Here is a 19,326-nt window from a genome sequence, read left to right as displayed (position 1 = left end):
TAATTGGATCAAAAATGTATGTCTAGCTAAGATCATAAATAGCAAGAATGCAAATACTGCCCGAGTAGTACACCAGATATAAGATATGAGCCAAGGCAGAATATAGGAGCAAGGAAGTACTTGGATAGTAGGTCAAAATAGACAAAATTATTATAGCGTGCTAAGCTGCTGAGATACTGAAGTTGAGCCTAAATCAAAGTATCGACACGGATAATTAAGTAGTAATGTCCACCTCTAAATAAGGGGTAGTAATAAGGATATCAGAAAGTCTGTACATTAGGCCTAAAGTGCAATGCAAGATCTAAGGAAATGACGCTAGTCAGTCTATAATATATAGGGTTAAGTACCTTGTGACATGATCCCAAATAGATGCAGAGACGCCTGTGAAACGTGCAGAAGCCCCGACGCGCGTTTCACCGTCCTTGGTTTCGTCAGGAGGCGTGGTTAAAGAATGAAGGGCATGAGATTTAAATACAGGAAGTCTGAATCCATCAGCCAATCGGCGCGCTTCCTGTCATGATGTCCCGCCCCATGGAGAAGCAAGCAGACGCGTGCCATGCATGATGGAAGGGAGGACATACGTCATCACCCCACATCACCATGGCGATGCGTCTCTCCCGCAGCGCCACGGGCCGGGTACAGCGCATGTACAGGGGGCGTCTGTGTGATGTAATAAGGGGGGACTGTGATAATAAATGCCCATATGGTCACCATATAAGGCAGCAGATAACACTTCAGCTGCTGCGCCGATATAAGTTACACTAACACTGGCCCTGTGCATGGCTTCACTTTCTACGGTGCAGTAGTTCAGCCAATCCTATCATAGATATCACATATATATGAGATATTATATAGCATGTATAACCTTATGGCAAAATTTAGAACATATAAAGTGCCAATATGTATGCAATAAAAATATATAATATACTTTGCTGCAAGATATACTGTGATACATACACAATGACACCATATAAGTAACCAGGCACATGATGAACCACAATATATCACATTCTTATATTGGCACAATATACCATATAGTAAAGCGGCATCTCGTATAGTCCAATAATATGGGATAGATATCTATACCATATCATTACTTCACATATGAAAATGCCAAAAACACTGCCCAGATTCATAGGCATTAGTATATTTAATATACTCATTATGTACAAGTAAACCCCTGATAGAATATGGTGCATATAAGATGTTGGCATATGTGAACAAACAATTTGCTTGTACAACATATGCACAATCTCTTTACAATGATATTTTTAAAACATATATATACTAATAGACTACGGGGTATATACAATAATTAGAGTTGAGCGACTTTGGTCGGATCGGGTTTCGTGAAACCCGACTAAAACAAAATTTGAGTCGGATGAAACTGGTCCGACTAGGGCAAAAAAAGTCGGAGTTTCATCCGAAACCCGACCCCAAAGCAAGTCAATGGGGAATAAAAGTCGGCATTGAGTGGATGAATGTTATCCGCTCAATGCCGACTTTTATTTCCCATTGACATGCATTGGGGTCGGGTTTCGGACGAAACCCGATCTGACTAAAGTCGCTCAACTCTAACAGTAATATGTACATTAACAACATATACTAATGGTTCCATAGACAACACTTAGTCGTTATGATGATCAGAGATATCCAGTGGACGAGACATCCAAAAATGACATTCCAAAGAAACAAAAATGAAAAATAAAAATTAAAAAATAAATTAATAATTATCATATTGTTCCTTAGTATTCATAAATGAAGGTCATATTCCATGGATCATAAGAGTTACTTTCTAGAAAGGGTCGTCATAGTTGACAGAATTCATGTATTTTCCTGTACAGATAGATAGACATCTTCATGACAGTATATAGCTGATGGATCCAAGAAGAAGAATATGATGTGAGTCAACACGAGACAACAGACCATATATGAGAGAGGTTAACAATGGTGCCATGACTACTAGATTAGTCCTAAATATCGATGTGTTCCAGTCACATTCTGCCAGTTCCAATGGTGAACCTTGAGTAGGATTTCAGCATGATAGCGCTATGGATATAATGCAGAGTCCCCCAATTATATAGAAAGGATTCTTGATGACGATGAGGCTGACGGATCAAAAAAAACAGGAAATGAAGAAGATTGATACATAGTTATAATGACCTATAACAAAAGATATCAGTGTATATACCTAAGACAAAAAAGTTAAAAACAAGATGTGCCCTTACAAGATTAAAATATTACTGAAAGGACTTGAAACTGATGGCCTCATTAAGGCCTTTAGGGACCAAGGTGTCAAGTGTGACCATTCATCGTGTTTCCTTTTGTAGGAGTTTTTTCTTAACATTGCCACCATGTATGCCCATATAAACATGGTCAATACCACGGACCACAAACCCCCTAGGTTTGCAGTCATGCATTTCAAAGAAGTGTTTAGGAATTGTTTTTAGGGACTGTGGATATAAACTATTAGCCACATTATTTATGTCCCTCACATGCTCTTGTACATGGGTCTTGAGACGTCTTGTGGTCATCCCCACATATATTAGACCACAGGGGCAGCTGGCGTGGTATACTACCACCTCCATGTTGCAAGTTATATGATGTACTATTGTGTAGTTTCTATCACCTGCAGAGTAAATTCTTTGGTTCTGATAATAAAATGGCAGGCTGAGCAGTCGCCACACGGAAAGCAGCCCCAGGGGGGACCTTTCAATTGATCAGAAAAGGGAGAACTTTTTGGAGGTATATAATGACTCCTACATAACATGTCTCCCAGTGTTTGTGATTTGCGCCATGTTATAGAAGGATGAGGAGTCCATTGCTTCTGTAGATCCTTGTCTGTTAGTAGCACTGCCCAATGTTTTTTTAAAAATTTGATTGTTTTCTGACCAGTTAGCATTAAATTTGGTAATGAATCTGGGCATCAAACCTTTTGTCTTGTTCTTATTCACATGTTGCTTTGATAAAAGGCTAGTCCTGTTAGTATTGAGGGCACGAGAGTAGCCTTGAATGATGTCTGTTGTGAGTTCATTTTTCCCTTCACCGTTGAGGTCTGATGAACTCCCTCCTCTGGTGAAGGAAGGTAGTGAGGCTGATTACCAAACACCTGGGCAGCTAGATGATGACTGGATGGCTGGAATTGAGGACTGGATATAAGGCAGCCGACGCCCTTCTGCCTTGCTGGTGATCCTGCTGGATTCTTGGAGACCAGTCTGATTCCTGCGTCTCAAAGCTAAGTTTTTCTGCTCTGCTTTGTACACTTCAGTTTTGTTTTTGTTTTGCCTTGTTTTTTGGGAGTTCTGCCATCCCCGCGTGGGGGTGAGCTGAATTCCACTTTTGTCTCTGATCTGTTGATCTTTTGTTCTGTCTTCAGAATATACCTGAGTGCTGATATAGTCTTTTGAAGCCTAGCGACTTCAGGGCCTTTTTTTCCTATCAGTCGGTTGGCACATTTTGGATAGGGTTTTTGCGGATGGCAAACAGCGGCTTTCCTATCCTGTCCTATTTAGTTAGCTTGGGCCCCATCATTTGCTCAACCTATCTTTCTATCTGTGTTTGTGTTTTCATCTTGCTTCACCGTCATTATATGTTGGGGGCTGCCTTGGGGTCTGCTCTGGGGCAGTTTAGTTTTTCCCCTTTCTGTCTTTAGGCTATGCAGTTCTCCGGCTGTGATCGAGGGGTCTAGGGCACCGTAGGAACCCCCCACGGCTACTGCTAGTTGTTGTGGATAGGTTCAGGGGTCTGCAATCCGATAGCTGCCAACCTCTTTGGTTTTTCTGGACTTAGCTAGTATTTTGTTTTTTCCTCCTTCGGTGACTCATCATAACAGATGTCCCTATTCGGATATCCCCTATTTTTAAATCTGTGATGAAGTTCTCTTGCCTGTCTCAAAAACATAGAATCAGAACTTTGCAAAGGAATACGTGGATTTCGTCCGTGCTGCCCAAATGATGAAATTCCAGAAGGTTAATAAAGTTTGACAGTGGTTTATTCTACGCGTTTCAAGGTTTTTTGCAACCTCTTCTTCAGGAAATACCACATGAAGCATGCATAGGTGGTGCATTAAGTACACACAGAAAAAAAAAATGAGCTCCCAGCAGTCAGATGACACATGTCAAAGTTCATAGTTAGCAGACAGTATAAAAGTTCATAGTAATAGTTAGAAGCTGTTCTTATATTGACATGTCTATTTTAATTTCACAGGTTGTTGAACAAAAGGAAAAAAATAAGGAAAATTAAAAAAACACATATATACTGAGCAAGAAAGGAAAATCTCAGACACGAACTCCTAAAGATATGCCTCAGTTTCTTCCAGATCTGCCACCTGACAATTTGACCACTCGGCTATACTAACAAGTTTCTGCAAGCGTGTCCAATGTGGAAGAGAGATATGTTGAAATAAACCATTAGTTCAAAAAATTAAATTGTAAGGATCTAAATTTTAATCAATTAAAAATATTTTATTAATAAAAAATATAGAATATATATATTTTTTTTTAAATCTAAGGTTCGGCTTATTATTCCTATTTAATGAGGAATTAGAATAAATGGAATCACTCATCTGCCAAAGCTCAGTGGCAAAGTGGGACGGATGATGTGCTCCCCACCTGCAACACTGCACACACTTTCAGGATCGCACCACAGTGCTTGCTTACTAGACATTAAAAATACTTCCCTTATAAAACATGAATAAGATCTTTTACAACAATTAAATAATCAACCCATCAGGTATTTCATGGTCAAATTCTTTAAAAACTCCCATAGAAAAATAAATATTAAAGACATCCATAAATCCATAAATATTATATATATATATATATATATATATATATATATATATATATATATATATATATATATATATAACCAACTCTATTAATAAATTAAATAAAAACCTCTGTGATCTCATTAAGACCCTGTGGTTTGAGGCTTCTTAATTTATAGATCCAATATACCTCTTTCCTGTTTAATTTCATAATCCTATTTGGGATATGAGCAGGGATATGATCAATAGGAATAATTTTTAACTTATTAAAATCTTTATTATGAACTAAGGTATAATGTCTCGAAAGACCATGGGTAAGAAGACCTTTTTTTATGTTGTGTCATATTCCATGGTCTTTCGAGACATTATACCTTAGTTCATAATTTATTTTTCTATGGGAGTTTTTAAAGAATTTGACCATGAAATAACTGATGGGTTGATTATTTAATTGTTGTAAAAGATCTTTTTCATGTTTTATAAGGGAAGTATTTTAAATGTGTTTTTAATATATTTATTTCCATCATACTCCTTTATGTCTAGTAAGCCCTTTAAATTTAAACACTTATTAACTATAAGCGCTCCACAGTAATAGGATTAAATTGATGGTGCTGCAGTTAGAAAATTGGATGAGTAATGCCAACTTAGTAATTGTCCCCCTTGTTGGGTGTTCTTGGTCCTTCCTGATACACTTCACACCATAATTACAAATATAGCTTCACTCTCTCTTTTTCCCGCAGAGCGGGTAAGGGAAATCCCTAAACCCTGTTTTTTTTTTCCTATCTCCACTCAGAGAAAGAGTAGTTCTACAGAGCATTAACTCCTATCCTCTTTCTGGACTGTGTTTGGACCCCAGTAGAATTATAAAAATGAATACTGGTATAATGTTTTTTTTCTTTAACCCCTTTCCTACATTAGACGTATTATTCCATCCATGTGTCCTGGGACCTAAGTCCCAAGGACAGAATAGTACGTCTAATGCGATCAGCTGTGCTCACGGGGGAGCGCAGCTGATCGCGGCCGTGAGCTGCAGGAAATATATGTGAGGATACGATAACAAACCATTGAGATTTATTACTACTTTTAATAATCAGTGGACTGATATGCGTCAGATCCTTCAGAAACACTGGTCAGTCCTTAAAACGGATACTGCCTTAAACAGAATATTACCCGAGTACCCCCTGATGACTGCTAGAAGGGGGAAAAATCTTAAGGACCTACTAGTTAAAAGCCACTATGTGGCGGTTACCCCCAATTTGTTTGGTGTGCAACAACAACGTTGGGGATGTTACCCTTGTGGCACATGCAGAGCCTGTAGTAACATCATAAGGACTTCCTCTTTTACGGCCTCTGATGGTGGTAGGGAGTATCGTATCCTCACATATATTTCCTGCAGCTCACGGTATGTCGTGTATTATGCAACATGCCCTCGTAATTTGATTTATGTGGGCTTGACATCCCGTGAGCTGCGGGTGAGGACTCGTGAACATGTCAGGGATATTCGAGCAGCAAAAGAGGCTACTGATATCCCTGGCTTGAAGACAATCCCAAGACATTTCAGGCTGCATCATAGTTCGGATCCTTCCAGATTATGTATACGGGGGATTGACCGGGTCCACAGTGGGATTAGAGGAGGGAATCTCAAGCATACCCTGGCACAATTAGAGTGCCGATGGATTGTGACCTTGGGTACAATGACTCCTAATGGTCTCAATGAAAAACTGTCATTTTCACCATTCCGTTAAGTATCCGTGATTTTCTCTTGCTTCTTTTAACTGGTGTGGGTTTTAATTTTGTTTTTATATTTTCAACTGTTGGTATATATTTGAAATATCATTAATCTGGTTTTTGAAGACCCTTCTTTTGGCACTGTTCGGATTATGAGGATGTGGGATTGCCATATTAACTGTCCTGGAGTCAAAGGATTTACACACCGTTGGCGATTAAATCGATGAAAGATGCATGTGTTTGGAGTCGCAGAATATTTATATGTATAAAGTATTATAATTTCTAAATTATTTTTATTATTATTTTTTATTATATTTTTTGTTTTTTGTGGGTTTAATATTTTTTTTTATACCTAATTTTCCTTCTTGTTATTTTTCCCCCCGTTCCCCTCTTTTTGAGGGTAATATAATAATGTGGATAATTTTGTTATATTATTATTACTATTTGTTGTGACCTGCACTAATGTTCCAGGATGTTATATGGCATTATGCTGTATTAAATCCTTTCCTTGGATCTGCATTATGCCCCCATTGTGGGTGTCACTGGCATAAGTGGCACACATGGTTGAATATGGAAATACTCCTTTACCTATTACATCTATGTAAGGCTGCCTTGGGAGGTGCATGTGCTGTGCGCGCACCTGCCGCGCCGTGAAAGGCATCCTTACAGAGTCGGCCCGCATCTGTGTGCCCATGGAAACATGGGCGCCTTGACGCGCGTCGGCTTCCGGGATGGCCGGAAGTGACGCGGTGGGGACTCTGCGCTGACCGCGCATGCGCCGCCATGATGGTCGCGTGCGTCGATGTGTCTATAGTAACATAGTCACTATGATGCGTGTCCACTACCGAAAATGACGTGCTGACATTGCGCTGATCCCTCATGTCGCACCATAATGATTGCGTACACCAGATATGAATTATGACAATTTATGCCAGTATAAGAGGGTCTTGGCCCACAGCATTGGCCACACAGCCCCCCCGAGGAAGCCCTTTTTGGCGAAACGCGTCGGGCCTTACCAGTACTGCTCGACCTGCCCACATGACTAAGAGACATTGTTCTTGTGCACACTTTCTTTTGTGAATTCCTTCTGGGTATGATGCAGATCACATGGTGTATAGAGGTCTATTTAACCTTAATATTTGAGAGGTGCCAGTAGCATAATAAAGGACTATTGTCCCATTTGCTTTCACATTTGAGGATGCTTACTTTAAATCTCTTTATGAGATACGAGCAATTTTATGCACAGGCACTTTATCTTTATTGAAAACCTATTACATTTACTGTTTACCCTGTACCAGATGCCAATTATTGGTTAAAACCTTGTGTACATTGTGTCGAATGGTTTGGTGTTTCCACCTTATATATACTCATTGGATTTGTGATGATATGTATTTTATATAATAAAATTGATTGTATATTTTTGCACAAAAACAATAGTTTTGTGTGATTTCTCGTTAAAGTAAACACTGTTTTGGGCATTTTGAACTCAGTAGATCTTTTGTAGGTGATATCATAATAAGGAGTTGCCAAGCTATATTTCTTGCATTTATTGTGATGATCAGTTATAGGTATGAAATTTGGTGTTAAAAACATTGTTTTCATTGCATAAAACCGCCAAAACATAAAAAAATAACATAAATGAGGTATCGCTGTAACCGTACTGACCCAAAGAATAAAACTGCTGTATCAATTTTACCGCACGTGGAATGGTGTAAATGCACCCTCCAAAAGAAATTCATGAAACGCTGGTCTTTGTTCATTCTGCGTCCCAAAATTCGGAATAAAAAGCGATCAAAAAATGTCATGTGCCCAAAAATGATACCAATAAAAACGACAACTCATCCCACAAAATATAAGACCTCACATGACTCGGTGGGTCAAAGTATGGAAAAATTATAGCTCTCAAAATGTGGTGATGCATAAACTATTTTTACAATAAAAAGTGTCTTTTAGCGTATGACAGCTGCCAAAAATAAAAACCCGCCATATATAGTAAATCAAACCCCCCTTAATCACCCCCTTAGTTAGGGAAAAATAATAAAATTAAAAAAATTATTTATTTCCATTTTCCCATTAGGGTTAGGGCTAGGGTCAGGGCTAGGGTTAGGGCTAGGGCTAGGGTTAGGGTTAGGGTTGGAGTTAGAATTGGGGGGTTTCCACAGTTTTGGCACATCAGGGGCTTTCCAAACGCGATATGGCGTCCGATCTCAATTCCGGCCAAAAAAGTTAAATGGCGCTGCTTCCATTCTGAGCTCTGCCATGTGCCCAAATAGTGGTCTACCCCCATATATGGGGTATCAGCGTACTCAGGACAAATTGCACAATAACTTTTGGGATCCTGTTACTCTAGGGAAAATAAAAATTGGGGATGAAAAGATCATTTTTGTGGAAAAAAGATGATTTTTTTAATTGTACGGCTGTACGTTATAAACTTCTGTGAAGCCCTTGGGGGTTCAAAGTGCTCACCACATATCTAGATAAGTTCCTTGGGGGGTCTATTTTCCAAAATGGGGTCACTTGTGGGGGGTTTCCACTGCTTAGGCACATCAGGGGCTCTGCAAACGTGGCATGGCGTCCAATCTGAATTCCAGCCAATTTTGCAGTGAAAAAGTCAAACGGTGCTCCTTCCCTTCCGAGCTCTGCCATGCGCCAAAACAGTGGTTCCCCCCACATATCAGGTATCGGCATACTCAGGACAAATTGCACAATAACTTTTCCAGTCCAATTTCTCCTGATACCCTTGGTAAAATAAAAAAATTGAACCTGAAGTAATTTTTTTTGTGAAAAAAAGTTAAATGTTCATTTTTTTTAAACATTCAAAGAATTCCTGTGAAGCACCTGAAGGGTTAATAAACTTCTTGAATGTAGTTTTGAGCACCTTGAGGGGTGCAGTTTTTATAATGGTAACTTTTGGGTATGATAGACCCCTCAGAGTGACTTCAAATGTGATGTGGTCCGTAAAAATAAAATGGTGTTGTAAAAATGAGAAATCGCTGGTCAAATTTAACCCTTATAACTTCCTAACAAAAATAAATTTTGGTTCCCAAATTGTGCTGATGTAAAGTAAATATGTGGGAAAAGTTATTTATTAAGTTTTCTGAGTGCCATATCTCTGTGATTTAAGAGCATAAAAATTCAAAGTTGGAAAATTGCGAAATTTTCAAAATTTTTGCCAAATTTCCATTTTTTCACAGATAAATGCAAGCTATATGAATGAAATTTTACCATTAACATGAAGTACAATATATCACGAGAAAACATTGTCAGAATCACCAGGATCCATGGAAGCATTCCAGAGTTATTACCTCATAAAGGGACAGTGGTCAGAATTGTAAAAATTGGCCCGGGAATTAACATGCAAACCACCCTTGGGAGTAAAGGGGTTAAGTTTGTTAATATTCCTCTCAGAAATATTTGTATATAACCAATCATTCTTTTGTCCTAAAGAAATCATCCTCTGACATGATTTCCTATCCTCAGGTGGTGTTAATAACGCTGCTGAAGGAGTGATTTTTTAAGAACTTTGGTATCTGAAATGTAAAGAGCTGCGGAATATGTCAGCGCTATAGAAATAAAATTTATTATTATTATGTAACTTACACTGGTCGCTCTGTAATCTGACTCTGTGCAGGAATTTTTAGCAGCCATGTAGTGTTTGGAGAGGTGCTGTGTGCTCCTCCTTTGGTGTGATCCTGAAGGTGTGTGCAGTGTTGCAGGTGTGGAGCACATCATCCGTCCCACTCTGCCACTGAGCTTTGGCACATGAGTGATTCCCTTTATTCTAATTTCTCATTAAATAGGAATAATAAACCGAAACTAAGATTTAAAAAAAATATATATTCTATATTTTTTATTAATAAAATATTTTTAATTGATTAAAATTTAGATCCTTACAATTTAATTTTTTGAACTAATGGTTTATTTCAACATATGTCTCTTCCACATTGGACACACTTGCAGGAACTTGTTAGTATAGCCAAGCGGTCAAATTGTCAGGTGGCAGATCTGGAAGAAACTGAGGCATATCTTTAGGATTTCGTGTCCAAAATTTTCTTTTCATGCTCAGTATATATGTGTTTTTTAATTTTCCATATTTTTTTCCTTTTGTTCAACAACCTGTGAAATTAAAATAGACAGCTTCTAACTATTACTATGAATTTTTATACTGTCTGCTAGCTATGAACTTTGACATGTGTCATCTGACTGTTTGGAGCTCTTTTTTTTTTTTTCTGTGTGTACTTAATGCACCACCTATGCATGCTTCATGTGGTATTTCCTGAAGAAGAGGTTGCAAAAACCTTGAAATGCGTAGAATAAACCACTGTCAAACTTTATTAACCTTCTGGATTTTCATCATTTGGGCAGCGTGGATGAAATCCACGTATTCATTTGCAGAGTTCTGTTTCAGATAGTCGGTGACCGACTTGTGGATCTGCAGCAGCCCTTATCTATACATGCTTTGAATAGCTACTACCAGGTGAGCAGTTTTTTGTCAAACCACTTACTTTATTTGTGGGATAAGACCCTATATTGCGCTTGCGTCTCCCTTTTTCCTTAAAAAACGTAGAATCGTCAGAGCAAATCTGGCGTGCCCTTAAAAACTGCCCAATAGGAATCGAACTTTTTAGCTTGGGAGGCGGTGAGGATGAATAATGCAAGAGTGCATTTGTCACAGTAGCTTTGCGAAAAATGTCGGTACAGATGGATCCGTCATCCGATTTAATGATCTTGAGGTCCAAGAAGTCGATCGAAGCCTGGCTATATTTCCAGGTTAATTTGATGCTATAGTTGTTATCGTTTAGGTGGCCCAAAAACAAGTCAAGTTGCACTGTGGAGCCCTGCCAAATGAAAAATACATCGTCGATATAATGCAGCCATGAGATGACAGAGCTGTGACCAGGTGTATCAAGGACCGTATTCCTCTCCCACAGCCCCAGGAATAAATTAGCTTAAGAGGGTGCACAAGACGCCCCCATTGCTGTTTCCTGGAGCTGTAGGAAGGGGCAGTCCTTGAATACAAAAAAATTATGTGTCAAAATAAAATTGAGTAAATTCAGAATGAATTGCATCAATATAGGATCAAGGTTAGTCATATTGAGAAAAAATTGTGCAGCTTGCATCCCGTAGCTGTGACCTATCGACATGTAAAGGGACTCCACGTCGCAAGTGACGAGCCACATATCGTTTTCCAAAATTAAACCGTCTAGTCTTCTCAGGATGTCAGTGGTGTCCTTCACGAATGACGGAAGTGTTTCCACACATCCCTGAAGATAGAAGTCCACAAATCGACATGCCGATTCACAAAGACCCCCAATGCCCGAGACAATGGGTCTGCCCGGTGGGCATTGGGGGTCCTTGTGAACCTTGGGTAATAGATAAAACGTGTGGACAACCGGAAAGTCCGGTAACAGGGCCTCTCGCATTTTAGAGGTAATGGCAATATCCTCCACTCCATCATCCAAAATATGGGCAAGTTCAAGTTGGAATTTGGAAGTAGGTAGAAAATCCAATCATCGGTAGCATACTTTATTGTAAAGCTGCCTGAATGCCTCTGCCTCATACATCTCTTCCGGCCAAATTACCACATTCCCCCCCTTGTCGGCACGTTTAATGACTATGTCCTTCAGATCTCTCAATGCTTTTATGGCTTGCCTGTGAGATTTAGACAGATCATCAATAATGTGAGGATCGAGCCTGTCGAGGTCCTTGCGGACCAATTTAACAAAAATCTCAACCTAAGAACAAGGCGACAAGAAGGGGAAAAGTCTGGGAGCGTAAGTGGAGATGTATGGGGGTGGGAGGGATTCTAGATGAAGCACATTCTGCTGCCAGAGATTCTAAATCACTAAACGCTTGTGATTCTGTCACATGTGTTATAGAATTGTCTTCAGTTGCGAAGTATTTCTTAAGAATCAACTTGCGAGCAAAAAGCTCAAGATCTTTAATGAGCATAAAACAGTCCGAACCCTCCATCGGTGAAAATGAGAGACCTCTAGATAACACCTCTATCTGTGATGATGACAAGGGGTGCTGAGAAAGGTTAATTACCTTTAGTATTTCTTGTTTCTAGTTTCCAAGAGAAAAAGGTCGCACTCTGTGGGATAATGATGAATGTTTATTGACACTAAATTACATGTCACGTCGGAGATGTGAAGGAGAGTGTGTCAAATGGCTGACTACGGCCGTTTCACGCTACTCGAGCGCTTCCACGGGTCAAAGTGCAGGAGGAAATGATGGATACTTATGCATACCAATCACTCCTCCTGCCAGCCACTAAAAAAATAACAAGTGAAACAGACAAGTGTTACGTGCAGACATATAAGAACATACAATTTACCGCCTCAGCGGGAACAATACCTTTACATATAAAATTACTAAGATTACAAGGAACAATAAATCATTATCAGTGTTACTGGTTAACCCCTATAATTAAGTTAACTCTTCTGGATAATCTATTCCGGACCAAATATGTGCTCCCATTAAATATAATATAATTGTGATATATTGCGACTATGTCGTAGCTCCTGTCTCCAGGATAAAAATCACTGACACCTATCTTATTGCCATTTATATTATAATAATATCCTAGAAAAACTATTTTCTCACGATCAAAACGGATTAAGACAAATTTAACTATGTAGTACAAAATTAAGCGAATAATAAACTGCCCCAATTTTATATAAATTTTTTATCAAGCAAAATACCACGCCGAATGTCATAAATTTATATACCTCCCAGACATGATTCTTGTGTTATAATTTCATAATATTAAGCAAAATACATTTATATGAATCAATTATCATAAAAAAATAGCCATATCTACTTTATCATTGAAACCTGCGGGACCCGTCGCCCGTGTATCCATGATCCATTTCGATTCCCGCTGCAATAATAATTTATGCAAGTTCCCCCCTTGTGGGGGTAACATCACTTTTTCAATACCCGCAAAAGTAAGGACACCCGGATCCGTCCCATGTACAGTCCTGACATGGTCAATTAGACGTGGCACTCCTTTCCCAGATTTTATCGACTTGAAGTGCTCCCGAAATCGAACATAAAGCGGGCGTATTGTCTTTCCTATATAAAAAAACCGACATGTACAGAAGATAACATAAACCACATGATCAGTCTTGCATGTAATAAAGCTGGACACCGTATGTCTAACTGCACCCATTTGCAGTGTACGATCAGTACAATGATACCTACAATAGGGACATTGTCCACATTTATAATTACCTTTAGGTATTCCTTGATTTAACCATGTGTCACGTTGAGTTATTAAACGATTCTGGACTAAAACATCCCTAATCCTTGTACTGCGTCTATTGGAAATCAAAGGTCCTCTGGACACTATATCAATCAATTCCCTGTCTTGTTCCAAAACATGCCAATGTTTCCTTATTACGGATCTGATTTGTCTATCCATGGGGCCATAACGAAAACAAAAGGTAAATCTTTTTTCTTTCTTACTTTCTTTACTCTGTTGATTTATTATGCATCTCCTGTTATCATCCCATTGTGATTTCACTTTTTGAAGTGTAGTATCTAATAAATGGTCAGGGTACCCTCGTTGTCTCAATCTCTCATGTAATTCTCTGGATTGTCGTTCCCGACCCTCAACTGTATTATTGACACGAAATATTCGTAAAAATTGACTATATGGTAATGAATTAACAGTATGTGTGGGGTGATAACTGTCAAACCGCAATACGGAGTTGGTGGCTATAGGTTTCCTAAAAACCGATGTACATATAGTATCATCCTTGATCTCCAAAAGGACATCAAGAAACTCCAATTTGGTACCTCCAAAATTATATGTGAACACCATGTTCATGTGATTCATGTCATTTAAATAGTTAACAAATTCAACAAATGTCTCTTTTGTACCCTCCCAGATTATGAACACATCGTCCACATGTCTGAGGTATAATCTGATATGTCTGAAATACCTCTGCATATTATAAACGTATTTCTCCTCAAAAGCTCCCAAGAACAAATTCGCAAACGTGCAAGATACCGGCGTGCCCATCGCAGTTCCCACATTTTGACAATACCATTTTGAATCAAAAGTAAAAGCATTGTGTGTTAGAATAAAACTCAATGCATCACAAACGAAATCTATGAAACCTTGCTCTTTCCCTGTCGTACCTAAAATTTCCCTAATAGTGTCAACTCCCAATTGTTGAGGAATTCTTGTATAGAGACTTTCTACATCTATTGATGTTAAAAAGAAACCAGGTTGCCACCCAAACCCATGTATTACTTCTAGAAAAGCTTTAGTGTCTCTTATATAGGACGGGATCTGAATAAGCAATGGCCGTAATAGCCAATCTACATACTGTGAAAGTGCCTCCGTCACTGATCCTATCCCAGAAACAATGGGGCGACCTGGAGGACAGGATAGGGATTTGTGTATCTTAGGTACATGGTACCAATGGGGACGCGTAGGAAAATCAGGCAACAGTTTTTCTGCCTTTTTTTCAGAAATAATATTTTTTATGACATATTGCCTGAGTAAGGACCTCAAATCTTTTATGAATTTGTGGGTAGGATCCCCCATCAATTTCGTATATGTGACTGTATCTGATAGATGTCGGTGGGCTTCTGCTAGGTACATATCTCTCGGCAATAACACTGTATTCCCTCCTTTATCTGATGGTCTCACCACTGTGTCTGTCCATTCTCTAATTTCTCTCAGTGCTGACTTCTCTGCCACTGTCAAATTTGAGGGAGCTGTGGGATATACTAATGCCTCTACATCTTTAATGACTAACGTCTCAAATAAATCAATAAGATTTCCTGGGGAGACAGGGGGCATATATTGTGATGTTACCCCCCCTAAAAAAGGTGTATATATCGTTTGTGGGTAGTCACCCCTAGATTCAGTGATACTCAACAATAGGGCAGCATCTTCATGCACTTCTGCCAATGTACCTACTCCTGCCATAAATCCCAAAGGACCCACTTCACATTGCACCTCCCCTGATAATGGAGTGTTAATGGGGGTTTTTTGTAAAAATTGCTTATGCAGATGCATCTTCCTAATGGATTTAAATAAATCAATCTTAAATTCTGTCAAATCAAAACTATCTGGTATACAAAAATTCAGACCCTTGGCTAATAATGAATGATGTGTATCATTCAACACATGATCAGTTAAATTTATTACTGCATGCGACAGTGTGTCCCTTATCGTCTCGATCTCCATGAGACTTGCTTTCTCTTGCGGTTTTGTCCATACGGCCTTCCTCCTTCCTCTTCTGATCCTCCGCCTAAAGGGATATTATGTCCAGACACACCTGCTTCTGCTGATATCTGCTGGTCAATTGCAGACATGGATAAACTGGCTCCCTCTCCCATGCTTGAATCAGAATCCGTTGTTAAATAATCTCTCCTGTGTGGAGCCTGATTCTGTTTACGATAATAGCGCTTATATTTCCCTTTTCCTGATTGTCCAGTGTGTACATTCATTCTTTGCTTATTCCAACTGAATATCTGGCCATTCAAAAAATCATGTTTGTCTCGTAAAAATTTGTCTCGTTTTCTAGACTTAATCTCTGCCTGCATTGGCAACAATTTACTGTCCATTTTTTTATTAAATGTAAGCCACTGATTATCTGTCATTCTCGATTTTAACTCTTCTTGTGATTTCATTAAATCCTCTTTAACTGTGTCATAATTACGCAAGTTGGTATCCAAGACCAATTGCAATAAATCTTGCGAACATTACATAGTAACATAGTAACATAGTAACATAGTTATTAAGGTTGAAGGGAGACTTTAAGTCCATCTAGTTCAACCCATATCCTATCCTAACTTGCCCTAACATGTTGATCCAGAGGAAGGCAAAAAAAACCCATGTGGCAACAGTAAGCTTCACATTGGGGAAAAAAATTCCTTCCCGACTCCACATACGGCAATCAGACTAGCTCCCTGGATCAACGCAATATTAAGGAGACTAGTGTATATACCCTGTAATATTATACTTTTCAAGAAAGGCATCCAGTCCCTTCTTAAATTTTAGTAGTGAATCACTCATTACAACATCATATGGCAGAGAGTTCCATAGTCTCACTGCTCTTACAGTAAAGAATCCGCATCTGTGAGTATGCTTAAACCTTCTTTCCTCCAGACGTAGAGGATGCCCCCTTGTCCCCGTCACAGGTCTAAGAGTAAAAAGATCATTAGAAAGGTCTTTGTATTGTCCCCACATATATTTATACATTGTAATAAGATCACCCCTAAGCCTTCGATTCTCCAAACTAAATAACCCCAAGTGTAATAACCTGTCTTGGTATTGCAGACCCCCTAGTTCCCTAATAACCTTGGTCGCTCTTCTCTGCACCCGCTCCAGTTCAGCTATGTCTTTCTTATACACCGGAGACCAGAACTGTACACAGTATTCTAAGTGTGGTCGCACTAGTGACTTATATAGAGGTAAAATTATGTTCTCCTCATGAGAATCTATGCCTCTTTTAATGCATCCCATTATTTTATTTGCCTTTGCAGCAGCTGCTTGACTCTGGCCACTAAATGTGAGTTTGTCGTCCACCCATACACCCAGGTCTTTTTCAGTGACTGTTTTGCCCAGTGTTTTACAATTAAGCACATAATTATACAACTTGTTCGCTCTACCCAAGTGCAAGACCTTACATTTATCCCCATTAAAGCTCATTTGCCATTTATCAGCCCAAGCTTCTAGTTTACATAAATCCTCCTGTAATATAAAATTGTCCTCCTCTGTATTAATTACCCTGCAGAGTTTAGTGTCATCTGCAAATATTGAAATTCTACTCTCTATGCCCCCTACAAGGTCATTAATAAATATGTTAAAAAGAAGCGGGCCCAAAACTGACCCCTGTGGTACCCCACTGCTAACCGTGACCCAGTCCGAGTGTGCTCCATTAATAACCACCCTTTGTTTCCTATCCCTGAGCCAGCTCTTAACCCACCTACACATATTTTCCCCTATCCCCATTGTTCTCATTTTATGTATCAACCTTTTGTGTGGCACCGTATCAAAAGCTTTTGAAAAGTCCACGTACACCACGTCCACTGCATTCCCTTGGTCCAGTCCGGAACTTACCTCTTCATAAAAGCTTATCAGATTAGTCTGACAGGAACGGTCTCTTGTAAACCCATGTTCATATTGGGTCATAAGGTTATTCTTCTCCAGATACTCCAGTATAGTATCTCTTAGAAAACCCTCCAGGATTTTACCCACAGTTGAGGTTAAACTTACTGGCCTATAATTTCCAAGTTCAGTTTTTGTCCCCTTTTTGAATATTGGCACCACATTTGCTATACGCCAGTCCTGTGGTACAGACCCTGTTATTATGGAATCTTTAAAGATTAAAAGTAGAATTTTCTCCCATTCCATTCTAAAGGAAGCATCACCTTTGAACTCAGAAATTTCCTTCCACACTCTCAATCCGCGAGGTACACGTCCACAGTCTCTGTAGGACTTCAATGAATTATTGGTCCAAAATAACTTTGTTTCCCTCTCAGCCAGATTCATTAATTTAAATTCCAAAGCTTTAGTGCTTAAAGCCTGCACTTCATCACACGGTTCACACTCTTTGAAGTAATTATCAACATCCTCCCGACCAGACTGTAAGCTCTGTCCCAGTGTAGCTGTATCCGCCTCCATGTCCAAAGACATGATTAAACTATTTCATGTGCTGCGTCTGGATAATCCAAACTAACAAACCGGTAACCAAGCGTGCTCAGTCCAGAAACAAATAATGCTAATGAAGTCAATGCAAGAAAGCGGACGGCACCGCGAATAATAAATAATGACATTCGGCGTGGCATTTTGCTTGATAAAAAATTTATATAAAATTGGGGCAGTTTATTATTCGCTTAATTTTGTACTACATAGTTAAATTTGTCTTAATCCGTTTGATCGTGAGAAAATAGTTTTTCTAGGATATTATTATAATATAAATGGCAATAAGATAGGTGTCAGTGATTTTTATCCTGGAGACAGGAGCTACGACATAGTCGCAATATATCACAATTATATTATATTTAATGGGAGCACATATTTGGTCTGGAATAGATTATCCAGAAGAGTTAACTTAATTATAGGGGTTAACCAGTAACACTGATAATGATTTATTGTTCCTTGTAATCTTAGTAATTTTATATGTAAAGGTATTGTTCCCGCTGAGGCGGTAAATTGTATGTTCTTATATGTCTGCACGTAACACTTGTCTGTTTCACTTGTTATTTTTTTAGTGGCTGGCAGGAGGAGTGATTGGTATGCATAAGTATCCGTCATTTCCTCCTGCACTTTGACCCGTGGAAGCGCTCGAGTAGCGTGAAACGGCCGTAGTCAGCCATTTGACACACTCTCCTTCACATATCCGACGTGACATGTAATTTAGTGTCAATAAACATTCATCATTATCCCGCAGAGTGCGACCTTTTTCTCTTGGAAACTACATTCGTCTTGCTACGAGGTCAAGCACCCGGGAGTCCTGGATGTGAGCTCTCCGCCTGCTGCCAGCCACGGACCTTAGCACGGTAACAGCGGTGCCGTCCGCTTTCTTGCATTGACTTCATTAGCATTATTTGTTTCTGGACTGAGCACGCTTGGTTACCGGTTTGTTAGTTTGGATTATCCAGACGCAGCACATGAAGTAGTTTAACCATGTCTTTGGACATGGAGGCGGATACAGCTACACTGGGACAGAGCTTACATTCTGGTCGGGAGGATGTTGATAATTACTTCAAAGAGTGTGAAACGTGTGATGAAGTGCAGACTTTAAGCACTAAAGCTTTGGAATTTAAATTAATGAATCTGGCTGAGAGGGAAACAAAGTTATTTT

General features: G+C 39.2%; 1 long non-coding RNA gene across 2 annotated transcripts in view; it reads right to left on the bottom strand.

Annotated features, from left to right (window-relative positions):
* Positions 1-1,528: 1,528 nt before the first annotated feature.
* LOC141048215 (uncharacterized) overlaps positions 1,529-19,326 on the bottom strand; it is a 33,294-nt gene continuing 15,496 nt past the window's right edge. For both annotated transcript variants that reach the window (XR_012219989.1, XR_012219990.1), the window contains exon 3: positions 1,529-2,108. This is a non-coding gene — a long non-coding RNA (uncharacterized lncRNA). The remainder of the gene's footprint in view (positions 2,109-19,326) is intronic.

This window comes from Dendrobates tinctorius, unplaced genomic scaffold, assembly GCF_039654945.1.
Source record: "Dendrobates tinctorius isolate UK_male_01 unplaced genomic scaffold, ASM3965494v1 ptg000133l, whole genome shotgun sequence".
NCBI lineage: Eukaryota > Metazoa > Chordata > Amphibia > Anura > Dendrobatidae > Dendrobates > Dendrobates tinctorius.
The sequence above is the reverse complement of the archived record's forward strand: the minus strand, read 5'-3'. Positions and strand labels throughout refer to the sequence as shown.